Raw genomic sequence first — 22,624 nt, forward strand, 5'->3', positions numbered from 1 at the left:
TTGTTCCACTTCTTTTTCTTATACTTCATTATTAGAATATCGGGACACTATCGATTTTGAACGTTGATTTTGTATCCTGAAACTTTTTTGTATTTGCTTATTTTTTCTAGTAGTGTTCTTGTGGAGTCTTTAGGGTTTTCTATATAGAGAATTATGTCATCTGCAAATACTGAGAGTTCGACTTCTTTGTTTCCTATTGGGATGTCTTTTATATCTTTCTCTTGCCTGATTGCACTTGCTAGGACCTTCAATGTTATATTTAATAACAGTGGTGAGTGGTGATACCGGACCACCTTGCTTTGTTCCTGATCTTAGATGGAAGGTTATTACTTTTTCACCATTAAGTGTAATGTTGGCTGAGGGTTTGTCTGGCCTTTATTATGTTAAGATACTTTCCTTCTATATTGGTTTTAAGTGTTTTGATCATAAATGGATGCTGTATCTTATCGAAGGCTTTTTCCGCATCTATTGATGTGATCATATGATTCTTATTTTTTAATTTGTTTATGTAGTGTATCACATTAATGATTTTCATATCCCTGTGTGTCTGAGACGAAGTCCATTTGATCGTGGTGTATAATCTTTTTAATATGTTGCTATATTTGGTTCACTAATATATTATTTAGGATTTTTGCATCGGTGTACATGAAAGATATTGTTCTGTAGATTTCTTTTTTTGTGTTATCTTTACCAGGTTTTGGCATCAGGATAATATTGGACTCATAAATTTAGTTAGGAAGTATAGCCTTCTCTATGATTTTTTTGAAGAGTATAAGGAGAATAGGTAAATTTTCTTTGAATGTTTGATAGAATTCATTGGTGAAGCCATCTGTTCCTGGACTTTGACTTTTTGGTAGGTTTTTGATGATTGTTTCAATTTCCATACTGCTGATTGGTCTATTTAGATTTTCCAGTTTTTTTTTTTTTTTTATTCAGTCTGGGAAGGTCATATTTTTCCAAGTACTGGTCTGTTTCTTCTAGGTTATTAAACTTGGTGTTATGTATTTTTTCATATTATTTTTATATGATCCTTTGTATTTCTGTGGTGTCTGTCATAATTTCCTTTCTTTCACCCCTGATTTTGTTTATGTCTTTCTCTTTTTTCTTTAAAGAGTCTAGCCAGGGGTTTGTCAATTGTGTTACCCTTCTCAAAGAACCAGTTCTTTGCTGCATTTATTTTTTCATTTTTTAAAAAATTTTATTTCTACCCTAATTTCATTATTTATTTTTTTCTAATGAGTTTAGGCTGTGTTTTTCCTTTTCTAGGTTTCTAAGATGAGGCATTAGGATGTATATTTGGGCTCTTTCTTGTTTTTGTAGGTAGGCCTGTAATGACATGGAGATTCCTCTTATTATCACTTTTCCTATTTCCCAAACATTTTGATATGTTGTACTATCATTATCTTTCATTTGTACGTATTTATTGATGTCTCTTTTTATTTCTTCTCTGACCCAATCATTCTTCAGCAGCATGTTATTTTATCTACATTTATTTGTGGATCTTCCTGCTTTCTTTTTACAATTGATGTCTAGTTTCAAGGCATTATGATCAGAGAATATCATTGGTATTTTAACTATCTTATATTTGTTGAGGCTATCCCTGTGTCCCAGTTTGTGGTTAATCCTTGAGAATGTTCCATGTGCACTAGAGAAGAATGTATAAGCAGCTGTTTGGGGATGAAAGATTTCTAAATATCAATTATGTTGTGCAGTGTGTGTGTGTGTGTGTGTGTGTGTGTGTGTGTATCTCCAGAAGATCTATTCTGCTCTTTTTGAGGGTTTTAATTGCCTTGCTAAAGAACTCATTCTGCTCATATAGTTGTTTTTTTCAATTCCTGAAATTTTTGATAAGACTTGTTTTGAAATTCACTGAGTTTTTTTCAGAAGTACCATTCTGAGTTCTCCGTCACTTAATTTCCATATTTCTATGTCTGTAAGGTTATTTTCTGGAAATTTTTCTCTTTTTTTCTGAGATTCCTTGTCACCTTGGCTGCTTATGGTGTTTAATGGACTATTTCTTCACCTGCGCATTAATGGAAGTGTATTATGCCTTTTTCCACAATGAAGATTTATTATGTAAAGGTCTCTCTTTAGCCTGCTGCAAAGAAGGTGCTTTGCTTTTGAATTCTAGTCGGTGGCTTTTAAACTTCTTGGATCCCACTTTATATAAACCCTTAATAATGTCTTTTTATTTTCTTGTAGATATTTAATCATGCTCTCTACTCTCAGGCTCAGTCCCTATCAGTGTTAGCAACAGTTTCAGTAGCATTTGTTCAAAATCCCCTGGGGCTCCATGGTAAATGGCTTCAGAAGGTATGGGAGGAGGGGCCCTTCGAGTTGTAGGTTGGGGGCTGCTACTCAGCCTCAGTTTTGCAACCTGGCTGGTAAAAATCAACTGCTGTTTATTTGCCATCCTGCTTCTCTGATTTCTGCCCTGAAGACGGGGCCCTGCCACAGGTCACATGGAGCTCACACCACTCCCAGGCAGGGCTGTTCAGGGAATTTGCCACACCTTCCTCCCTCTCTCTCTTCCTACAAGGAGCTCCTGCAGCTGCGAGAGGCAGCTGCTTTATTTCTCCCCATCCACCTCCCGACACCCTGGGTTCTGACCTATGCTAGCTTTCATGCTTAGATTCCATGTTCAGATATGCTGGTGTTCAGGTTGGGTGTTTTTTGTTGTTGTTGTTGTTTTGTTTTGTTTTGTTTTGTTTTGTTTTTGAGTTTTAGATGTTCAGCTTATTGTTGTTTCAAGGGAACAGATCTTGGGACATCTCTCACTTTGAAGTGTTTCTGCAAACTTTCGAGTTTATTTTTTTTAAGTCTATTCTTGATGTCAGATGCATATTGGAAGTGGGGAGATACGTTTTTTGGATGAATGATAATTGTAACTTAGGAGTGTGATGTCAGTTGTAATAGAGAAGAGTAGATGGATTTGAGAGACTTTTAGAAGGTAGAATCTACATGTTTAGAGATTGTTTGAATGTGCATGTATGCATGTGTGCAGGTGGTATATCGTGTTGGATGAATGGTAGAAACACAACGGAGAAGAAAATATCAAATGTGGCTCCGAGGTTTCTTAATTGAGCAACTTTGTGAATGACAGCTTGCTTTTAAATGCTTGTATAGCAAAATTTAAGGTATGTAAGGCTGCCAATCCCAACCTTCCTCATCAGTCTTTTGAATCTGATATCCGTTGGGTTTATAGAGCATTCACATGTCTCCTATAAAAAGGGAAAAGGCCCTGATGATGCTGGTGGTAGATAACCTTTTAAAACATTTACAAATTTAAAAAAAAATTTCAATTACAGTGAAATACAATATTATATTAGTTTCAAGTGTACAGTATTGTAAAAGATTTTTAGTGAGATTTGCACACTAACTTCTAGCAAGGAATGAGGACATGGGTGCATGAGACTTGTCTGGGTAGTACTCTTAAAGTAGGGGGTGAAATGGGGAAATGGAAGACTGGGAAAAAAGAGAGGCCAGTCTTTCTTGTTGGCAAATGTAATAATTTTGCTGAAGAAGATGGAGGTTCTAAAAAAGATATATCATATGTCTCCAGAGAAATGAAATTGACAAATGTGTAATGGCAATTTAAATCTATTCCCCTTTACTTTCAGCCAGTTCCTCACCATTATGACACTCTTCTTTCACAAGCTTAAAGAATCTAGTTATTTCATTGTCTCATATGTCTGATTTCCTGCAACTTTCCCTAAAATATCTAACTCCTAAACCTATAATATGTTATCTGTGACTTAGCATCTCTTACTAACTAATGTAATGCTTAAAAACAAAACAAAACAAAAAACCCAAAACTGTCTCCAAAAGTTTTAGCTTTCTGACACCTCTCTACCTTCTATTTCCTGCAATTCCATACTTTGAACTAAAAATAAACCAGCTCATCTGATTAAACAGATGAATCCCTTTATAAAATGCTCTAGATGGCAGTAGAGGAACTCCTTCACTGTAGTTGAAAAAGCCTTCCACACAAGGGAATGTGTATGGAAAATAGTCAATTTCCAGCTTTCCACTGTTACCTGAATTAAAGGCAGAGAAAATGTAAAAAAGGAAAAGTAGCACAGTGTGCTAAATGCTGGCTCATCAATTAAATATGCTTGGCATTTATGTCGCACAGGGAAAAGGTTTTTCAAGTACACTTGTCTCTTGTTTAATGATGTAAATGCATTTCTGTTTTCTTTTTCAGCCATAAAAAATTATTTTCCATTAAATGAACCTTGTTTTTTCCTCACTGAATTTCATGATTAAATTGGGGATAATGTCATTTAGAAGAAAAAACTGTTCATGAATGTTATTAAATCACAGGAATGAAGCAAATCTTTCAAAATAGCCCACTTAAAGGAAAATAATAATCTGCCAAAAACACTGACAATAGTATTAAAATACTTATAAATATTTACAAAATATCAGTAACATGCTTTATACCAAATAAGTCACAAAATAGAAAACATTAAGAAAGAAAATACAATACCAGATTCTTTAGAAGTTAATGATCAACATTTCACTCTTTTTACTACTTAAATCTTCAGTACTTTGGTTTAATTTTTCCATTGCCTTGAACTGCTTTATACCCTTTTGAAGTGTTATTATATATAATTCATTAAAATTTTTTCTTCTGTATGTGAAGATGGCTATTTCCAGGTATTAGTTCCTACTGACTCTTTAACGTTCAAAACAATGTTGTATTTATTTACCTGATGGTAGATGTTTCTTATTAGGTGATGATATTATTACTAATATTTGCAAATGTGTTATAGAGAATTTTTCCATATATATTATCTCATTAATCTTTACGACAATGTTATGTAGAGATTATCATTGTCCATATTTTACAGATGAGAAGCCAGGTCATAACGGCTTAGTAACTTGTCCAAGGTCACACACATTTTAAGTGACAAGATCATTCCTCTATTACTCACTGTATCCTAAACAGTTAGCATATTAAAAAATTATATTCACTTACAAAAAATTAGAAAACAGAGGTAAAGAAAGAACAAACAGTGGCCCATTGTAAATGACCCTTTGAAGGTAGATGGGGAAAAGACTGTGGAAGGCCTTCTAAATCATGGAATGGGGATTTTAAGGCAATGGGAAGCCATTGAAATGTCTTAAACCAAGGCAGGACACGATTCACATATTTTGAAAAACAATTCAGGTTACAGAGTGTAGAAAGCGGTTTGGAGAGAGCAAGAATGGTTGTGGGGAGGTTGGTGGGTAAATTAGATGGCTGCATCAGCAGTTCAGAAGAAAAAAGTGGCTTCACTTAGTGGCAATGGAAGGCATGAAAAATGGGCAGATTTAAGCGAAATTCAGGAGTTAGAATCAATAGGCTTTTGACTGTAGATTGGGGATAAAAGACAAGGGAATATCAAGAATAAAATTTAGAATGGGCAAGTGAGTGATTAGAGGTGTTAATACTGAAACAGAAAATATTGGAAGAACATCTGATTTTTGCTGAAATGTTATTTGACTACCATCTACTTAGTCAATAATGGATTAACTCAAGGGATGTCATAAACATGCTCGAGTGAGAGATGTCCCCAGATCTGTCCCCTTGAAACAACAATAAATCGAACATCTAAAATTCAACAACCTACAGACTGGCATGTCTGTGCGTGGGATCTAAGCATAAAAGCTACCATATTTGAAAACCCCGGTGTCGGGCGGTGAACTAGGAGAAACAAAGAAGCTGCCTCTCACAGCCGCAGGAGCTCCTTGTAGGAGGAGGGGGAAGGGAGAAGTTGTGGCAAATTCCCTGAACAGCCCTACCTGGAAGTGGTGTGAGCTCTACGTGGCTTGCGGTAGGACCCAGTCATCAGAGCAGAAAGCAGAGAAGCAGAATGGCAGAGAAACAACAGTTGATTTTTACCAGCCACAGTTGCAAAACAGAGGCTGAACCTCAGCCCCTAATCTTCAATCCAGAGGTATGCTCCTCCCACATCTTCCAAGACCGAACACTGCGGACCCAGATGAATCTGAGCAAACGCTACTGAAACTGTTGTTTATGTTTACAGGGATGGAGACTGAGGGCAGCAAGTGTGATTGAATATCTATAAGAAAAAAGCCATTATTAAGACTTTATATAAAGCAGGGATTCAATAAGATTAGACGCCACCTACTGGCAACCAGAAAAATGCCATTTTAGCAACAGGCTGAAGAGAGATCTTTATATAATAAATCTTCATTGTGGAAAAAAGCAGAATACACTTACGTTAATGCCCAGGCAAAGAAATAGTCCATTAAAAACCATGAGCAACCAAGGTGATAAGGAATTTCAGAAAGAAAGAGAAAAATCTCCAGAAAATAAGCTTGCTGATATAGAAATATGTGACGTAAATGGCAGAAAATTCAGGATGATACTTCTGAAAAAGCTCAATAAGATCCAAAATAATTCATATCAATAATTTCAGGAACTGAAAAAACAACTATATGAGCAGAATGAGTTCTTTAGCAAGGAGATTGAAACCCTCAAAAAGAACCAAATAGAACTTCTGGAGATGAAGAACACTTTGAAATAGTTGAAAAACAAAATAGACAGAAATTTAGAATAAATCAGGAAGATGAGAGAAAACAAAGAATGAAAAACAATGAAAGGAACTAGCTGATACTATCAGGAGAGGAAACATAAGAATAATGGGCATTCCTGAAGGGGAGGAAAAGGAGCAGGGATTAGAAAGCATTTTCAGACAAATAGTTGACAAGAATTTCCCAAATTTAAGGAATTAACTGGAACTTGGCATTCAAGTAGTCAACAGAACAACCAATTACCTCAACCCAAAAAGGCTTTCTCCAAGAAACATGTTTTAATATTATCAAAAATCAATGACAAATGAAAGGAATGACCAGACAAGAATAACGTACCCAGCAAAGCTCTCCTTTAAATATAACAGAGAAATAAAGACCTTTCCAGACATACAAAAATTGAGGGAATTTTACACTACAAGGCCTGCACTATAGGAAATACTGAAAGGGGTCAGCTCACCTAAAAGAAAATGACAAAAAAAAATACATAATCAGGAGTAAGGTGACCAGCAGGCATATCGAAGCAGAGGAGTGCAACCCTTACTAAGAACAGGGCATCATAAGCTTAAACAATAAGAAAAGATTTGCTACAGCAAGAGAGTAATGAACATTCAGCATATATAGGGACACATTGAGACAATGACTGAAAGGGGAGAATTCTAATATCCAGATTCACAAATGAAAATGGAGATAAGGCATGCATGGAAGAAAATGGATGCTGTATATGTGTAACTATCCTTTACCTATTTGTAATGGTAAACACACACTGAAGATTCAGAATTGAAATATATAACATAAAACAAGAAGGACCAGAGGGAAAACCCACAAAACTCAACTAAAATAATAATAATAATAATAATAATAACAACAACAACAACAACAACAACAACAACAACAGATACATAAGGACAAGGAAGCAATGGAAACACTGAGCTACAAAAAAGCAAAATATAAAATGGCTATAGGAAGACCTCATATTTCAATAATCACTCCAAATGTAAATGGACTGAACTCGCCAATAAAAAGGCACAGGATTGCAGATTGGAACATAAAACAAAATCCAACCATATGCTGCCTTCAGGAGACACATCTTAGCTCCAAAGACAAATATAGACTCAACATGAAAGAGTAGAAAATGGTATTTCAAGCAAATGACGTTCAGAGAAAAGTGGGAGTAGTGGTACTAATATCAGATGATTATATATATATATATATATATATATATATATATATATATATATTTTAAGAAGTAAAGAAAGATACTGGGGGACACTTTATAATGATAAAGGGAATCATGCACCGAGAAGATATAACATTTATTAATATCAATGCTCCCAATCAGAAAGCCCCAAAATATATAAAGCAATTACTAAGAGAACTAAAGGGAGAAACAGACCAAAACACTATCGTTGTAGGGGACCTAAATACTCCACTGTCAGATATGGACAGAGCACCCAAACAGAAAATCAACAAGAAAATAACATCCTTAAATGACACATTAGACCAACTGGACATAATTGACATTTACAAACCCTTCCATCCCCAAACAACTGTTTATACATTCTTCTCTAGTGCACATGGAACGTTCTCAAGGACTGACAACCAACTGGGACACAGAGATAGCCTCAACATATATAAGAGGATCAAAATCATACCATCTATATTCGCTGATCATAATGCTTTGTAACTAGAGATCAACTGTAAAAAGAAAGTAGGAAGAACCACAAATACATGGGATAAAATAACATGCTACCAAAGAATGACTGAGTCAGAGAAGAAATAAAAAGAGATATCAAGACACATAGAAGTGAATGATAATGATAGTACAACATATAAAAACTTTTGGGACATGGCAAAAGCAGTCATAAGAGGTAGTTCAGATCATTACAGGACTATCTACAAATACAAGAAAGAGCCCAAAGATACAACCTAATGCTTCATCTTAAAAAACTAAAAATGGAAGAACAAATGAAGCTTAAAATCAGCAGAAGGAAAGAAATAATCAAAATTAGAGCAGAAATAAATAAAATGGAAAAATAAATGTAACAAAGAGGTGGTTCTTTGAGAAGATTAATAAAATAGACAAGCCTTTGGCTAGACTCCTTACAGAAAAAAGAGAAAGGACACATATAAACAAAATCAGGGATGAAAAAGGGGAAATTAAAACAGACAGTGTAGAAATACAAAGCATCATGCAAGAATATTATGAAAAAAATATATAACACAAAATTTAATAACCTATAAGAAATGGACCAGACTTTGAAAAATACAGCTTTCCTAGAATGAATAAAGAAGAACTGGAAAATCTAAATAGACCGATCAGCAGTATGGAAATTGAAACAATCATGAAAAACCTACTAAAAAATAAAAGTCCAGGACCAGATGGCTTTACTACAGTAGCAATGGTCTTCCAAGGATGATAAGGCAAAAAAGAAACTCGCCTAACTTGTAGAATGAGACTCAAGGTTGATCTTGGTTACTGGTTCTTTGAAAAATTTACAAAAGCTGTGAATAAAATTATGCACAGAATTTCAAGGGGTTCAAAATTCACATACCATGGATTCCCTAAGGACTAATGGAACCCAAATATGAAAACTTCTGATACAAAGAAATCTCTCTGAGAGTGATATCTGTTAAACATGAGAATGAATAATCAAAGGAAGAGACAAATTATTTTCTGTAAAGTTGCTTTGAAAATAATTTTTCATGGAGATCTAATGTGGAAGACCTTTTATATATATAGTAATTAAGACTGTGTCTTCTTAGTTATAAATTTGTCAAGTATATGAGTCAAATGGAGTGTATCCACATTACCTAGTGGGCTCATATTCAAGAGCATGCAATCAAACCACAGGCAGAACTTATCTGAGATGCTATTGTTTGTACCGCGACTTAATCTACCACTAATGAGATATGTAACCCAAGACAATCCAGTTCCTTTCTGGGCCTTCATTTCTTTATCTAGAAAATGAGAAGATTTGGATCACAGTTTCTTAGGTAACTTTTATTTCTGATAGTCTCATGTTAATGTACACCAAAGACTCACCAGGATATGCAAGAAAATAAACATTACACACATCACTCATTTAGAATTAATGGGATTCATTTTTCTGATATGTATTAAGTCTTAAGAGTAATCAATATAATGGGGGCTTATTGGGCATATAGTTTGTTCCAGGCCTAGTACATGCCTGACAAAAACTTATACCCAAAACGTGAAGGGGTTTTTTTTTGTGAATTTTAAAGTTTGTTCATTCTCCACATCTACATCACTGTCCCAAAACACACACAGAAAACAAGCAAATAAACAAATGTTTATGGGGCTCTGCTGGAATGTTGTCATTAAGAAAATATAAGCATTTGATATGGAAATGGATGATAAGAGTCAACCTTGTACACTGAAGACTACATTTTTTTGAGTCTGAAGACTACATTTTCACATTTACTGCTTTGAGCAACATGGTAAACATTTGTCTGAAGATGAAAAGTTAATGGTGCTAGAACAACTGGATATCCACATGCAAAAGAATGAAGCTGAACTCCTATCTCCCACCATATACAAAACAACTCAAAATAGATCAAACTCCAAAAAGTAAGGGCTGAAATTATCAAAATTTTAGTAGAAATATAGGCAGAAATATTAGTGATCTTTTATGAGGCCATGGTTTCTTAGATTAAATTTCAAAAGCACAAGCAACAAAAGAAAAAAATATGTAAATTGGATATGACGGTCAAGATTAAAAACTTGACACTATTAAAAAATGAAAAGAAAACCTGCAAAATGGGAGAACATTTCTGTCAATCATAAGGGATTTGTATCTGGAATATATAAAGGATTGTTTCAATTCGATAATGACAAATAAGCCAGTTTTAAATGGGCAAAGGATCTGAAGGGATAGTTCTCCAAAGAAGATATACAAATAGCCAATGAACACATGAAAAGATGTTCCACGTCATTAGCTAACAGGGAAATGCAAATCAAAATCATGAAATACCACTTTATATTCATAAGGATGACTATTATAGAAAAGACGGACAATAACTTTTGAAGAGACTGTGGATAAATTGGACTCACACACTGCCTGTGGGACTGTAAAATGGTGCTACCCCTTGGAAAGTAGTTTGGAAGTTCGGCAAATGGGTAAACGTAATTATTATATGACCCCACAATTCCTTTTAGGTACATACGAGAGAAATGAAAACATGGCCACACATAAACATGAATGTTTCCAGCAGCATTATTCATAATAGTCAAAAAAGGAGAAACAATTCTAACGTCCATTATGACACTGACGAATGAATGAACTTCAGTATATGCAAAAAATGGAATATTACTTGGTAATAATGAAGTACTGACATGTGCAACATGGATGAATGTTGAAAACATTAAGCTAATTCAAAGAAGTGCCAAAGGACCACATTTTATATGATTCCTTTTATATGAAATATCCAGAATAAACAAACCCATAGAAACTTAAAGTAGATAGTGCTTGCTGGGGTGTGGGGACATGAGAGGCCTTGGATGGGATGGTAAGGGGTAAAGTGATTTTTTTCTGGCATAATAAAAATGCTTTAAAACTGACCATGGTGATGGATGCACAATTCTATGAATATATAAAGTAATTGAATGGTACTCTTTAAGTGGATGACACACACACACACAACAGTATGATATAAAAATTGAATCTCAATAAAACTTTAAACAGAAAAAAAAAAAGCTAACTACCAAACCCCTAAGCTGTTGGGCTCCATGACAACAAACTGGTTTAGAGCCAGAAGCTATAATTTTCTTGATTGTATAACAACCATGTGAAGCATAATACATAAAAATGAAACTTATTTGCTTTTTGTCCAACATGTTTTTGTACTTAATGTTTGCATGTCTGTCCATTTGAATTCTTCAGAGACCTGAGGAATAAGCCCACCTGGTCATTGTGGTTTGTCACCATTTCTCTCCTATTCCTCCAGTGTCCTACTCAGTATATCTGCGTAGTGAACTCTCAATGGCTGTGTGTTGCATCAATGAATTAAGACTGACTATGAGAGTTTAAGGTGGTAAAAGAGTAGTGAGCCTACCTAGGAAAATGCAGTTGTAAAAAGGTAACAGAAGAAAAAATGTTTTGTTCTATTTTCAACATCTCAGAAAACACTGTTAACATAAAACCTAAATTTAGTCTCTCATTAGACTTTTCATGTCAATCAGGAGATAAGTACTACTTTTGGAACTTCTAAATCTTAGTTATTCTTAAAGAAAAAGAAAGCTTATCAAAACAAAGGAATGGGATGAAAGATTTAGTTGATGAACTGCAATTTTTCATAGTATTTTCCATTCCCTTTATAAAAAAAAATTCAAGCATCTCAGTTGAATTTAAATGAAATTCAAACATTTAAAATTAGCATAGCATTAAAATGGCTTCGAGGAAAGCTTTTCAATACTCAAGTTTCAAGGCTAGAACAAAAGTGTGATCAAATTTACAAATTAGCTCATTCAAATTTGACTACTAACCATTTGGCTAGTCTGTACAATTTCTTTTCTATACATGCCTGCAGCATTTATTTGTGGGGACAATGCCTCAAAGACACTGGCTCTAAAAGGGAACAAGAAAGTAATTCTTAACCTCGCTTCTATGTCTCATTTTCACAGAAAGGTTTCCACCACTGGGAGAGCTGAAGCTTCTACTGTTGTCAGTGTGGTCCCTGAAGAGTATGATCTTCTATTTACTCATAATCCTCCCATCTAGATTCAATCTGAGATTTAATTAAAACAAATGTCCTGACACACAGAAAACTGTAAAAGAGCAAAAGTTCTAAATTTAAGACATGTTTTCACTTTTGGCTATCTTTCTTCTTTTTGCGAGACATCTACTTTGAAATAAAATAATAAACATGGGAATCATGTAATGTAGAAGAATGGACACATGGCTAGTAGACACTCTACCTACATTCTAGACCCTGGTTCTACTACTTAACCCCTAAGAATCCTCTTCATAAAAGTGTTACCCATGACAGACTTTAGCACCTGTCTGAACCTCTACCCTGCTCTAACTGTCTTTGAGCACAGGGAGTTCCCATGGTCAGCAGTTCAGAACTTGACAAGACTAGCCAAAAGCGAGTAAAGCCAAGGTGACTGTCTAAAAGACCTCCCAAAGTTTGAAAAACTCTTCATGATATCTTTTCCATGAGAAATGACAGTTACCAGTCCCATGATTGCTCACCGCTGCCGTTCTGCCACGACTGAAAACCATTCACAGCTGCTGTGTTGCCATGACGATGGCGAGAAGCGATCATAAATAAAGAAACAGCGCATGGAACCCCGATCCCAAGAACGAGCCAACTGCCCCTTTCCCCTGAAAACCCATGAAGATTCCTCATATTTATTTGCCTAAAACTCCCCTTCATTTCTACTCTCCACTGCTAAGGGAGAAGCTATGCTCCTGTTTCTCTGGTCTCTGGGCATAGAATAAAAGCTTGCACTGATAATGCTCACTTTTGGGTTGTGACTGGCTTCCCAACACACCTAATGGAAAACGAACCCCATCTAGGATCCTTAAAAAGGGGTCTTTTGCCCATTGGTAACAAAATGACATCATGGTCCAACCTGCCACAACGAATCGCATTAAGATAATTAGTATGTGAAAGTCATTTGACATGGAAAGCATTGTGATAGTGTAACATATAGAGTAATGCTTTAGAGTACATAAGTAGTTTTCATAAGTAAATATGAGAGCAGAACTCCCTTTATATATGATTCTTAGTTTCTCTACTTTCATCACACTCATGCAGTGTTCTGCCGTTATAGCCATGGGCCTTCAAGTTGGCTGGACTTTCTTCTTTGGCAAAGCTACCAGTTTTAAACTCTGGTCCGAATTCCCTTTCAGCAACACCTTGGAGTAGGCAAGGTCAATGCTCTCTCCCTCAGAACCCCTCCAGGACAGGGCTTCACTACCTTTTTCATATCAGAGCCCATACAAGGTGATATTATTTGTACATCCATGGCATACTTTAATAAATAAAGGGGCTCTCTGGTTGGCCCAGTACCTATTTATCTTCCTGAAGGCTAAGGGGCCGAATGAATCAGACACATCTGTAATGGTTGCCTACAGCAACCTCTCACTTTTCTCATGCTGTGTGGAAGAGTATGGTGATCAAATCCAAAACCCATACTTGTTAAAAACAGAGTGCGTCAAATGAGAACAAAAAACAGGACCACGTCTATCCAGGTTCGGACATAGTGTAACCTAGCAATGGCTACTGTTGAAGCTGATGTTCAGGTAGGTGGATGTAGGGGTATAAGAGGAAATACAGATGCCCTCTTAGGTGTAAATCAGAATGCAGGTAAGCAGGGAAAGCAAAGGTCACAGAGCAGCTGGGTTTTTCAGATCTTTGAAACATGAGCTGATATCGGTACATTCCATGATCAGATTCCACATACTAGTGTTCAGACATCCAAAACCAGCCCTTAACTTTCAATTGCGCCATGTGACAGCTGTCTGTCTAAATTATGTCAAGGCTGCTCAGGACAGCTCTGAATTACACAGTGCTGATATGGCTATTTCTGCTGTCAGTTGGATGTTTCTGATCTAAACTTGTCCTAGATAAAGACAGTAAGACTGAATGAAACAAAATTATAAAATAAACTGAGCTGTCTTGCCTACCAGCCTCATTATCGGTGGCTGAGAGAAGGCAGTTTCCTCTGCTCTCCTTCCAGACTCCCACTTTACGGCTAAGCCTTCAGTGAGTAAAGAAAAGCTAAACATTACCCCCACCCTAAGTTGCTTCAGAATACTTCTGTTGCCGTTACCAAACTGACCATTCATCCTGCAGGGTTTCTGCACACATCAGAACCTGTAGAGTGCAGGTGATATAGAACACTGAGGATAGCAACAGAAAGGAAAGTAATCTTTGCTCAATGAAAGTTTATTTTAGAGGTAGTCGGTCAGCTCAGGCTACTAGAAAACAACACAGACTGGGTGGCTTGAACAACAGAAACATATTTCCCACAGTCCTGGAGACTGGGAAGTCCAATGTCAAGCTGCTAGCATGTTGGGTTCTTGGTGAGGGCCCTCTTCCTGCTTTGCAGACAGCTGCTTTCTTGCTATACCCTCACAAGGAAACACAGAGAGAGCAAGCTCTCTGGTCCCTTATGAGACAGTACTCATACCACCATGGGGATTATGCCCTCCCAACCTCATCTAATCTAATTATCTCCCATATGCCCCCACCACCAAATACTATTATATTGAAGATTAGGGCTTCAACATAGGAATGCACGGGACACACTCAGTCTAAGACAGAGGTTTTTGCCAAATGCTCTGGAGACATGAGGTGTACGACTCAAAAGCTCTATCAAAGCACAATAATATAATGTACTTATAATTTCTCAAAGCACTGTGTACACGAGTGTATGTATATATAGCTGTGTACATAGTTTATAACATGTTTCGGTGGCACTTTAAACTGAAATCTCGTATGTTTTCAGTTACTGATATCGTCTAGGAAGGCAAGCCTTATAATTACATATTTTGTTAAGTGGTATATCGTCCTACATAAGGCACACGATATCTTTACTTCAAAAAGACCAGCCACCGAGTCCTGGATGGCAGGATAAGAACTGTGAAAGAATTCAGACACCTGAATGATTGGAGTTGGCATTTTCATTTTCTGCAGGTACTGCAAGTTGTCATTTGTCTCCCAGTTCATTGGACATGTTCTACCTTTTGCCCTGCAGACCTTCCACCAAATCATAACAGGGTGAGACCAATTGCTTCACAACAGTCTTCACTTTAAACAAAAGCAACAACTTCACTATTTAGGTATCTGTGACTTGTGAGTTTTCAGTCTATAAGTTATAACAGGGCTCAATAGTTAAAATTAGTAATTACTTTTTACACAAAAGTGGAAAAATAAAAGACTTCCTTTAACTTTCATTTTACGAAAAAAGTAACAAAAATTAATTTCCCTTTTGGTATGTTAAAATGCACTATTGTATGCACATTTTGAGTCAAAATAACTATAGAAGAGTCTTTTCCTACACTCAAGATTCACTCTATAAAATGTTTGCTGACGAGAAATTTTCAACCGGGTTTTCTACACACATAATTTTCCATGGTAGAATCATCTGAGAGATAGGGTTCAGTGTACCCATAGATAACTTTCAAATATAGTTTTAGGAGTTTGGAGAACACACTAAGCTTTCCAACTTTAGAAAGCAGGACTAAAACAGTATGGAAAGCAGGACTGGCTGAAGGGCTCCTGAAATACAAGTGCCTTACATGAAACATCTGAAAATGACAGATACCGAGGCATAAAAATCACAAATTTCCTAAGTAATTAGATCAGTGATTGTATCATTGTCACTATTCGTTAATATTTACTGGGATGGTTAATTTTATGTATCAGCTTGACTGGCCCTGGGGTGCAGGGATTAAACACTATTTCCAGGTATGTCTGTGAAGGGTATTTCTGGGTTAGACTAGCACTTCAGTCACTGGACTCAGTAAAGTAGACTGCCCTCCCCAAAGCAGGTAGACATCATTCATCCCTAGGGGGCTTTTCTAGAACAAAAAGTGGAGGAAGGAGTAATTATCCCCTTTCCCCCTGACCCCTCACTGTTGAGTTGCGATGTCTCATCTCATCCTTTTTTGCCCTCAAGAACAGAGGGTGGTAAATTACACCACCAACTTTACTGGGTATCCAGCTTGCAGACAACAGATCACAGGACATCTATTGACCTGTTTCTCTGGAGTATTCTGACCAATACATTTACCTAATGGTGACTGTGAATATAATGGTCAATGGAAGATGGAGAGGATAGAGACTCTGCTCCCCAAAGAACAAAATTACTTCTCAAATGTGCTTTACTCAGTTGTTCCATTTAATTCAAATCTACTCTCTCCTATATCTTACGTTGCTAGTGATAGGAAATACATCTATAGCCTAGTTGGACAGAAAAACAGAGTTGGAAGGTATGTGTTAAAAGTCCGGTTATATTGGGAATTTTGGCATCTAAGTTCATGAGACATTTTTCTGTAATTTTCTGTTTTTGTACTGTCTTTGCTTTTCTTATCAGGGAAATATTGGCTTCATAAAATACATTGAAAGTGTTTCTATCTTTTCTATTTTCTGGAAGACATTGTGAGAAATTGGTGTTAACATTTCTTTAAATGTTTGTTAGCATTCTCCAGTAAAACCATTTAGGCCTAGAGATTTCACTTCGGGAGCTGTTAAATTGAGATTTCAACTTATTTAATGATTACTGAACTGTTCTAATTATTTCATCTCAGTTGAGGTTTGATAATTTGTAGTTTTTGAGGAATTGTCCCACTCTTGTAAGTTGTCAAAGTATGAGTGTAAAAATTATTTATATTATTCTCCTTTTATCCTCTGAGTGGTGGCAGGATCTATAATGGTATCCTGTTTTATTCCTGATATTGGTGATTTGTGGGGGTTTTTGTGCCATCAGACTTGATAGAGGATTATCAATTTTCTTTTTTTCATGAACCAATATTTTGTATTATTTTCTCAACTCTTTGTCTATATTCAACTTTATAGATTTCTGCCCTCTTTCCTTGCCTCTGCACTTGCTTTGGGTTTATTTTATTCTTTTTCTAGTTTCTTGAGGTAGGAAGTGTATTGATTTGAGATCTTTTTAAATGTAAGCATTGTTGTAATTTTTCCTCTCAACACCATTTTAACATTATTCCACGTATTTTGATATGTTGTTTTTTTCAACTTAGTTTTAGGATTTAAAAATATGTCCTTCCAAACCTCCTCTTTGTTCAAGGGATTATTTAGAATTGTTGCTTGGTGTCCAAGGGTTTGAAAATATTCATTATCTCTCTGTTATTGATTTCTAGTTTAACTGCATTGTGGTCAGAAAACATACTCTGTATGATTTCAGTTCTTTTAAAATATTGTTTGTTTCATGGCCCAAGATATGGTCTATCTTGGTTTATGTTCCATGAGCAATTGAAGAGAATATGTGTATTTCTATTGTTGAATGAAGCGTTCCATAAATGCCAGTCACATCCTTTTAGTTCATGAGGTTAAGTTCTATGTCATTGCTGGTTTTCTCTCTAGTTCTATCAATTGCTGAGAGAGGAGCATAGAAGTTTTCAACTATAATGGTGATTTTGCCTATTTCTCCTTTCAGTTATGTCATCTTTTTACTTTACATATTTTTAAGTTTTGTTGCTCATGCCCACACACTTAGAACTATTATGTCTTCTTGGAGGATTGAGCCTTTTGTTGTTATATAATGTCCCTTTCTGTCTGTGGTTTCTTTGCTCTGAAGTTTACTATATTCATTTTTAATATAGCCACTCCTACTTTCTTTTGTTCATGTCAACATGGTATATCTTCATCCTTTTACTTTCAACCTATGACATTGAATTTGAAGTAAGCTTCTTGTAGATAGGATATCATTAAGTAAGTTTTTTTTTGATCCACTATCAATTTTTGTTTTGATTGGTGTATGTAGATCATTTATATTTAAGGTAATCTTGATATATCGAAGCTTATTTATGCCATTTATTGTTTTCTGTTTGTTTCCTCTGGTTTTCCATGCTCTGTCTCAGTTTTGTCTTCCAATAGTTTAAACATTTCTTTAGGGTTCCATCTTGATTTTCTTATGGTGTTTAGAAGAGATGTACTCTCCAGATGTATAGTGTCTGTAGTTTTTCTGAGTATTATAATATCATATGTAGCATATCACATTCTACTGGTATCATTTCACCATTTAACTATCTCACTTCCATTTAAGGTCATTTGTTTCTCCCACTTTAAAATACCAGTTTCTTGAGTATCAAATGGTATTAGCCTTTCCGTTTCAAGAATCAAAGATGATTGATTAAACTCATGAGAAGTATTGTCTATCATTATGTACTCTTATTTCTACTTCCTGTTTTCCTTTCTTCCTTCCCAATGCTCCAATTTCCTTCTTTTAGCTTTTACTTTCTGTTAAAGACTTCTCTTAGTCTTCAGTGTATGTGTGCTAGTGACATATTTTTAACAGTATTCCTTCATTTGAGAATGTCCTTACTTCTCATTCATTCATGGATAGTTACACTGGACTAACTTTTTGCGTGACAGTTCTTTTAGCGCTTGGAAAATGTGCCACTTTCTTCTTGCCACCATGATTTCAGACGATAGATCCAATCATGTAAATTGGTATGCCTTTATAGGTAAGCTGTCAATTAAGATTTCAAATTTACTTTTGTCTTTGGTTACCAAACATTTAATTATGATGTGTTAATCAAGTTTGCGTTTCACTTACCTCCTTAAATGTATAGGTTTGTGTCTTTCATCAAATTTTGGACATTTTATCCATTTTTTCTCTGAATTCTGATAACAGCGGTACCCTGTCTCTCACCTTTTGGAACTTCTATGAAATTGAAATGTTTGTTATTGTACCACAGATCCCTGAGGCTCTGTTCACTTTCTTTCTTTTTTTTTTTTTTTAGTCTATTTTCTCTGTCCAGGCTATAAATTCTATTTGTCCTCAAGTTCTCTGACTCTATCCTCCATCATCTCCACTCTGCTACTGACTCCACAAAACGTTTTTAAATCTGTTATTGTATTTTTCAGTTTTATAATTTTAGTGTGGTTCTTTTGTATGACTTCTGTTTCATTGCTGAGAACTTTTTTTTCATTCGTTTCAAGATAATTTGTGTTTGTTTATTGACATATTTTTAAGATTCCTGTTTTAAAAACTTTTTGATGTCTCAGTTATTTTTTCTCATCGAAGTTGTGATTTTCCTGGTTCTTGGTGTGACAGGTGATTTTTAGTTGTATACTGGACATTTTGTCTATTCTGTTAGGAGACTCTGGGTCTTCTATTTTATTGGGTAGTCACCCCATTTACCTTTAGCTCACAGTTTCTTTCCTATATTTGGGGAATGTTGGCCCAGTAAGTTTCATTTTGGAGGTTTTGTGGTGCAATTGTGATCTGTTCTCTGCTAGAGAGACCTCTTCATCCTGTAGCCTGAGACTGTCCTGGCTGAGTGCTTTTGGTGGTGGGATCACTCCTTTCCAAGTTATCTGGCCATCCCAGTGTCTTTGGGTGGGAGGAGAGAGACTTAGGCTTGCTGGGACTAAGATGCTTCCCAGGTTGAGCTGTTTGTTGTGGTTGAGTCTCTCTTTCTTTTATTGCTTGGTCACTTGACTATCTCCCAGTGGGGGAGGGGAGTCTCAGGCCTAGCAGAAAAGAATAAATCTACCCTGGCCAATTGTTAGTGGGGCACTCAACTATTCCTCTTGCTGGTGATACCTGGCTTACCCAACAGTGTCAGATGGACTCCAATTGCTCGGGGGTAGGAATGAGCGTATCTGGGTGGCCTTCTGTTGCTAGGTTGTAAAAGGTCAAGCCTAAATCACCTTCCATAGTGTGAGGGAATGTAAAATGCTTTGCTACTGTCTTGAGATTCTGAACCAATTCACCTTTCTTTTATCACTTCGTGGGATTCTTCTTCAGTTGTCTTTTGCATTATTTTGAGGATTTATGATTATACTTAACCATATTGTTATACTTAGTGGGGAGGAGCAGGGAGACACAAGTCTGTACCATTCTGTCTGCACAAAATTTTCAGCCCAATTTCTTTGACAATTATTATAGCCTTTTGAATTTTTCCTGATACTGAATGACTTTCTAAAACTGGGGATATCTAGCGGAGGCACAGTAACTTGTTAGGTTTGGACTGAGTTCACGTATATAAGTTGTGTCTGCTTTTTTATGAAGTGTTATTATAATCCCTAATTTAAGGTGAAAAGGTTTAAAAAAAGAGCCTAGGGTCAGAATGAGGTTCTAGCCGAATGTACCCACTATGTAGGACTATTGTGATCATTAAGTGTAAAATTAGTTAGTGCATTGATCCCCAGTGCATGCAGGCCACAGTAAGTGCCCAATAAACATTACTGTTCCCTTTCTTCTACGTGGCCCAATTTTTCCCCCAGTTGTTTAAAGTCCCTGAAGACAGAAATGATCTGTCTTTCTTCACCTTGTATCTCTAGAGTCTAGAACAGTACCTGGCAATAAAAATTGAACTGCCTAAATAGCGTTTATATCATTTGTAACACCTCCATCTCTTCCCATCTATGATCTTTCCATCTTTTTGAATTTCGCTGACCTCCTTGTGATTTATTTTCTTGCTTGAATTAGCTCATTATTGGCTTTCATTTCCTGTGCCTTGAAGGAATTAGCCTCTCTGTGTTTATGTGTTTTGATGATTTTCTGTTTCCCAGTCATCCCAATGCTTGGGCAAAGATATAACCTGTTTTTTTCCTAAATTTCAGGCAGTAAGAATCATAGCCCCTACAACTTGGTAGAGGAGTAGTATTTCTTTATAGCATCCATTTTACTGAACCAGAATAATAGGCCTACCTCACAAATACAGGTTTTCAGCCAATTTATTCACTCCTCATAGCAGATTCAAGAGGCTGCAAGGAGAAGTTTGAAATTTAAATCCAAGTTACTGTCAGGTAAAGTCAAACCTAGATGAAGACGATAAGCATTTAAATCTTAATGTGTGCCAAATATGCATCATATGTTGCTGTGAAAAATCAAACTCCACAAAACATATTTGCTTTGCCTTAACAAATTAAATACGTTAGAAAAATACTGAACTATCTAAAAGTGGTAGGTGTGCTCTGGCACAGCACGATCAAACTACTCACTGTACAAATTAAGGAACAATATACATCCAATATTCACTGTGTGTATTTCCTTCGAATTTCAAAACAAAATTTCTAAACTCCATCCCAGAGCCTTCTACCAATTTTACCACATATCTGATGACATTATGTAGAATGAAAGCTCAAGGCATTCAGTGTATTAAAGCAAAGCAAAACAAAACAAATGCAGGATTTATACTCACACGTGGCTCAGAGACAGTAGGACTCATGCTTGGGGTAAACAGTACGAATCTCAATAGTATTCTTCCTTTCGGCAGAAAATTTACCTTATAAGATATCCTCATAACCAAAATCGATATTAAAGAAAGCTAACACTTCACTCAACTTTATCGTTTTTTTTCTTTGTATTGAAAATAAGCAGTTTGCAAAGATTTCCTCTCAAGTCATTAAAACCTGACCAGGAAGGAAAAGATAAGTCCAACACTTACTACCATAATTTGGATTAAGATACAGAACATACTTAAAATTTCTTTTCAACAAAGAAAATATGCTATTAGCCCCAGGAAACAGTAGATCTTTTCAATTCAATGTCATGCTATGTAAAAGAAAAAAGACGCACTGTGAGATAATTTCTTGAATCCAATGTTTTTATTTAAGACTTTTTAAAAGTAAAATAATCTTTGTATTTCTGTAAAACATATAGAGAAATCAACATCAGTGTATGCACATACTGCCTGAATCTAATCGATGACATTTCTGATACTTAAATTATGGTCTTCATTGCTCAGTTAGAACAATTTTTCTGTACGAAGGTAGTATGTATTTTTGAATCTTTTTGAAATGTTGCCAAAACATACACCAAGTGAACCTTAATGAATTCTGAGAAGGCAAAAATGCAACATTCATGAGAAACCAGTAATATTTAATAAGTTTATATGACCTGAGAAGTATTGATATATGAGTATGAATTGGAAGTCAACTGGGGTACTGTAGTCAGAACGGTTCCAATTTAAGTAAGAAAATCTCATACAATCAATTAAACTGAGATGATGGTTCTTTTGATAGGAGAATATAGGAGCACAATAAAAATAATGCCTAAAAAAAGGAAGACTGAATCTATAGCACAACTTGTCCGGTAAATGATAAGATTAGAAAAACAGAAAAGCAAAATACTTTTCCTAGAAAGATGAACCATGGCCTATGACTAAATGCTCAAAGTTCCAATTCTACATTACTTACATTTTATGACATTTCTAGTGTTAAGGGGATACTGGGGTCATTAACCAAAACAATTCTACAAAGGGAAATATTGCTCCGAGGAGACTGTTAACTCTAGAGAGTGGTATTTTATTTCACAGACAGCATGAGTTTATATATATCCATTACCAGCGCCTTGATAACCAAATGATTTAAAAGATAGCAGCAGTTTCTGCAAGTACAAAAATATTCATGTGTT

Source organism: Rousettus aegyptiacus, unplaced genomic scaffold (assembly GCF_014176215.1).
Source record: "Rousettus aegyptiacus isolate mRouAeg1 unplaced genomic scaffold, mRouAeg1.p scaffold_m13_p_5, whole genome shotgun sequence".
Classification (NCBI taxonomy): Eukaryota; Metazoa; Chordata; class Mammalia; order Chiroptera; family Pteropodidae; genus Rousettus; species Rousettus aegyptiacus.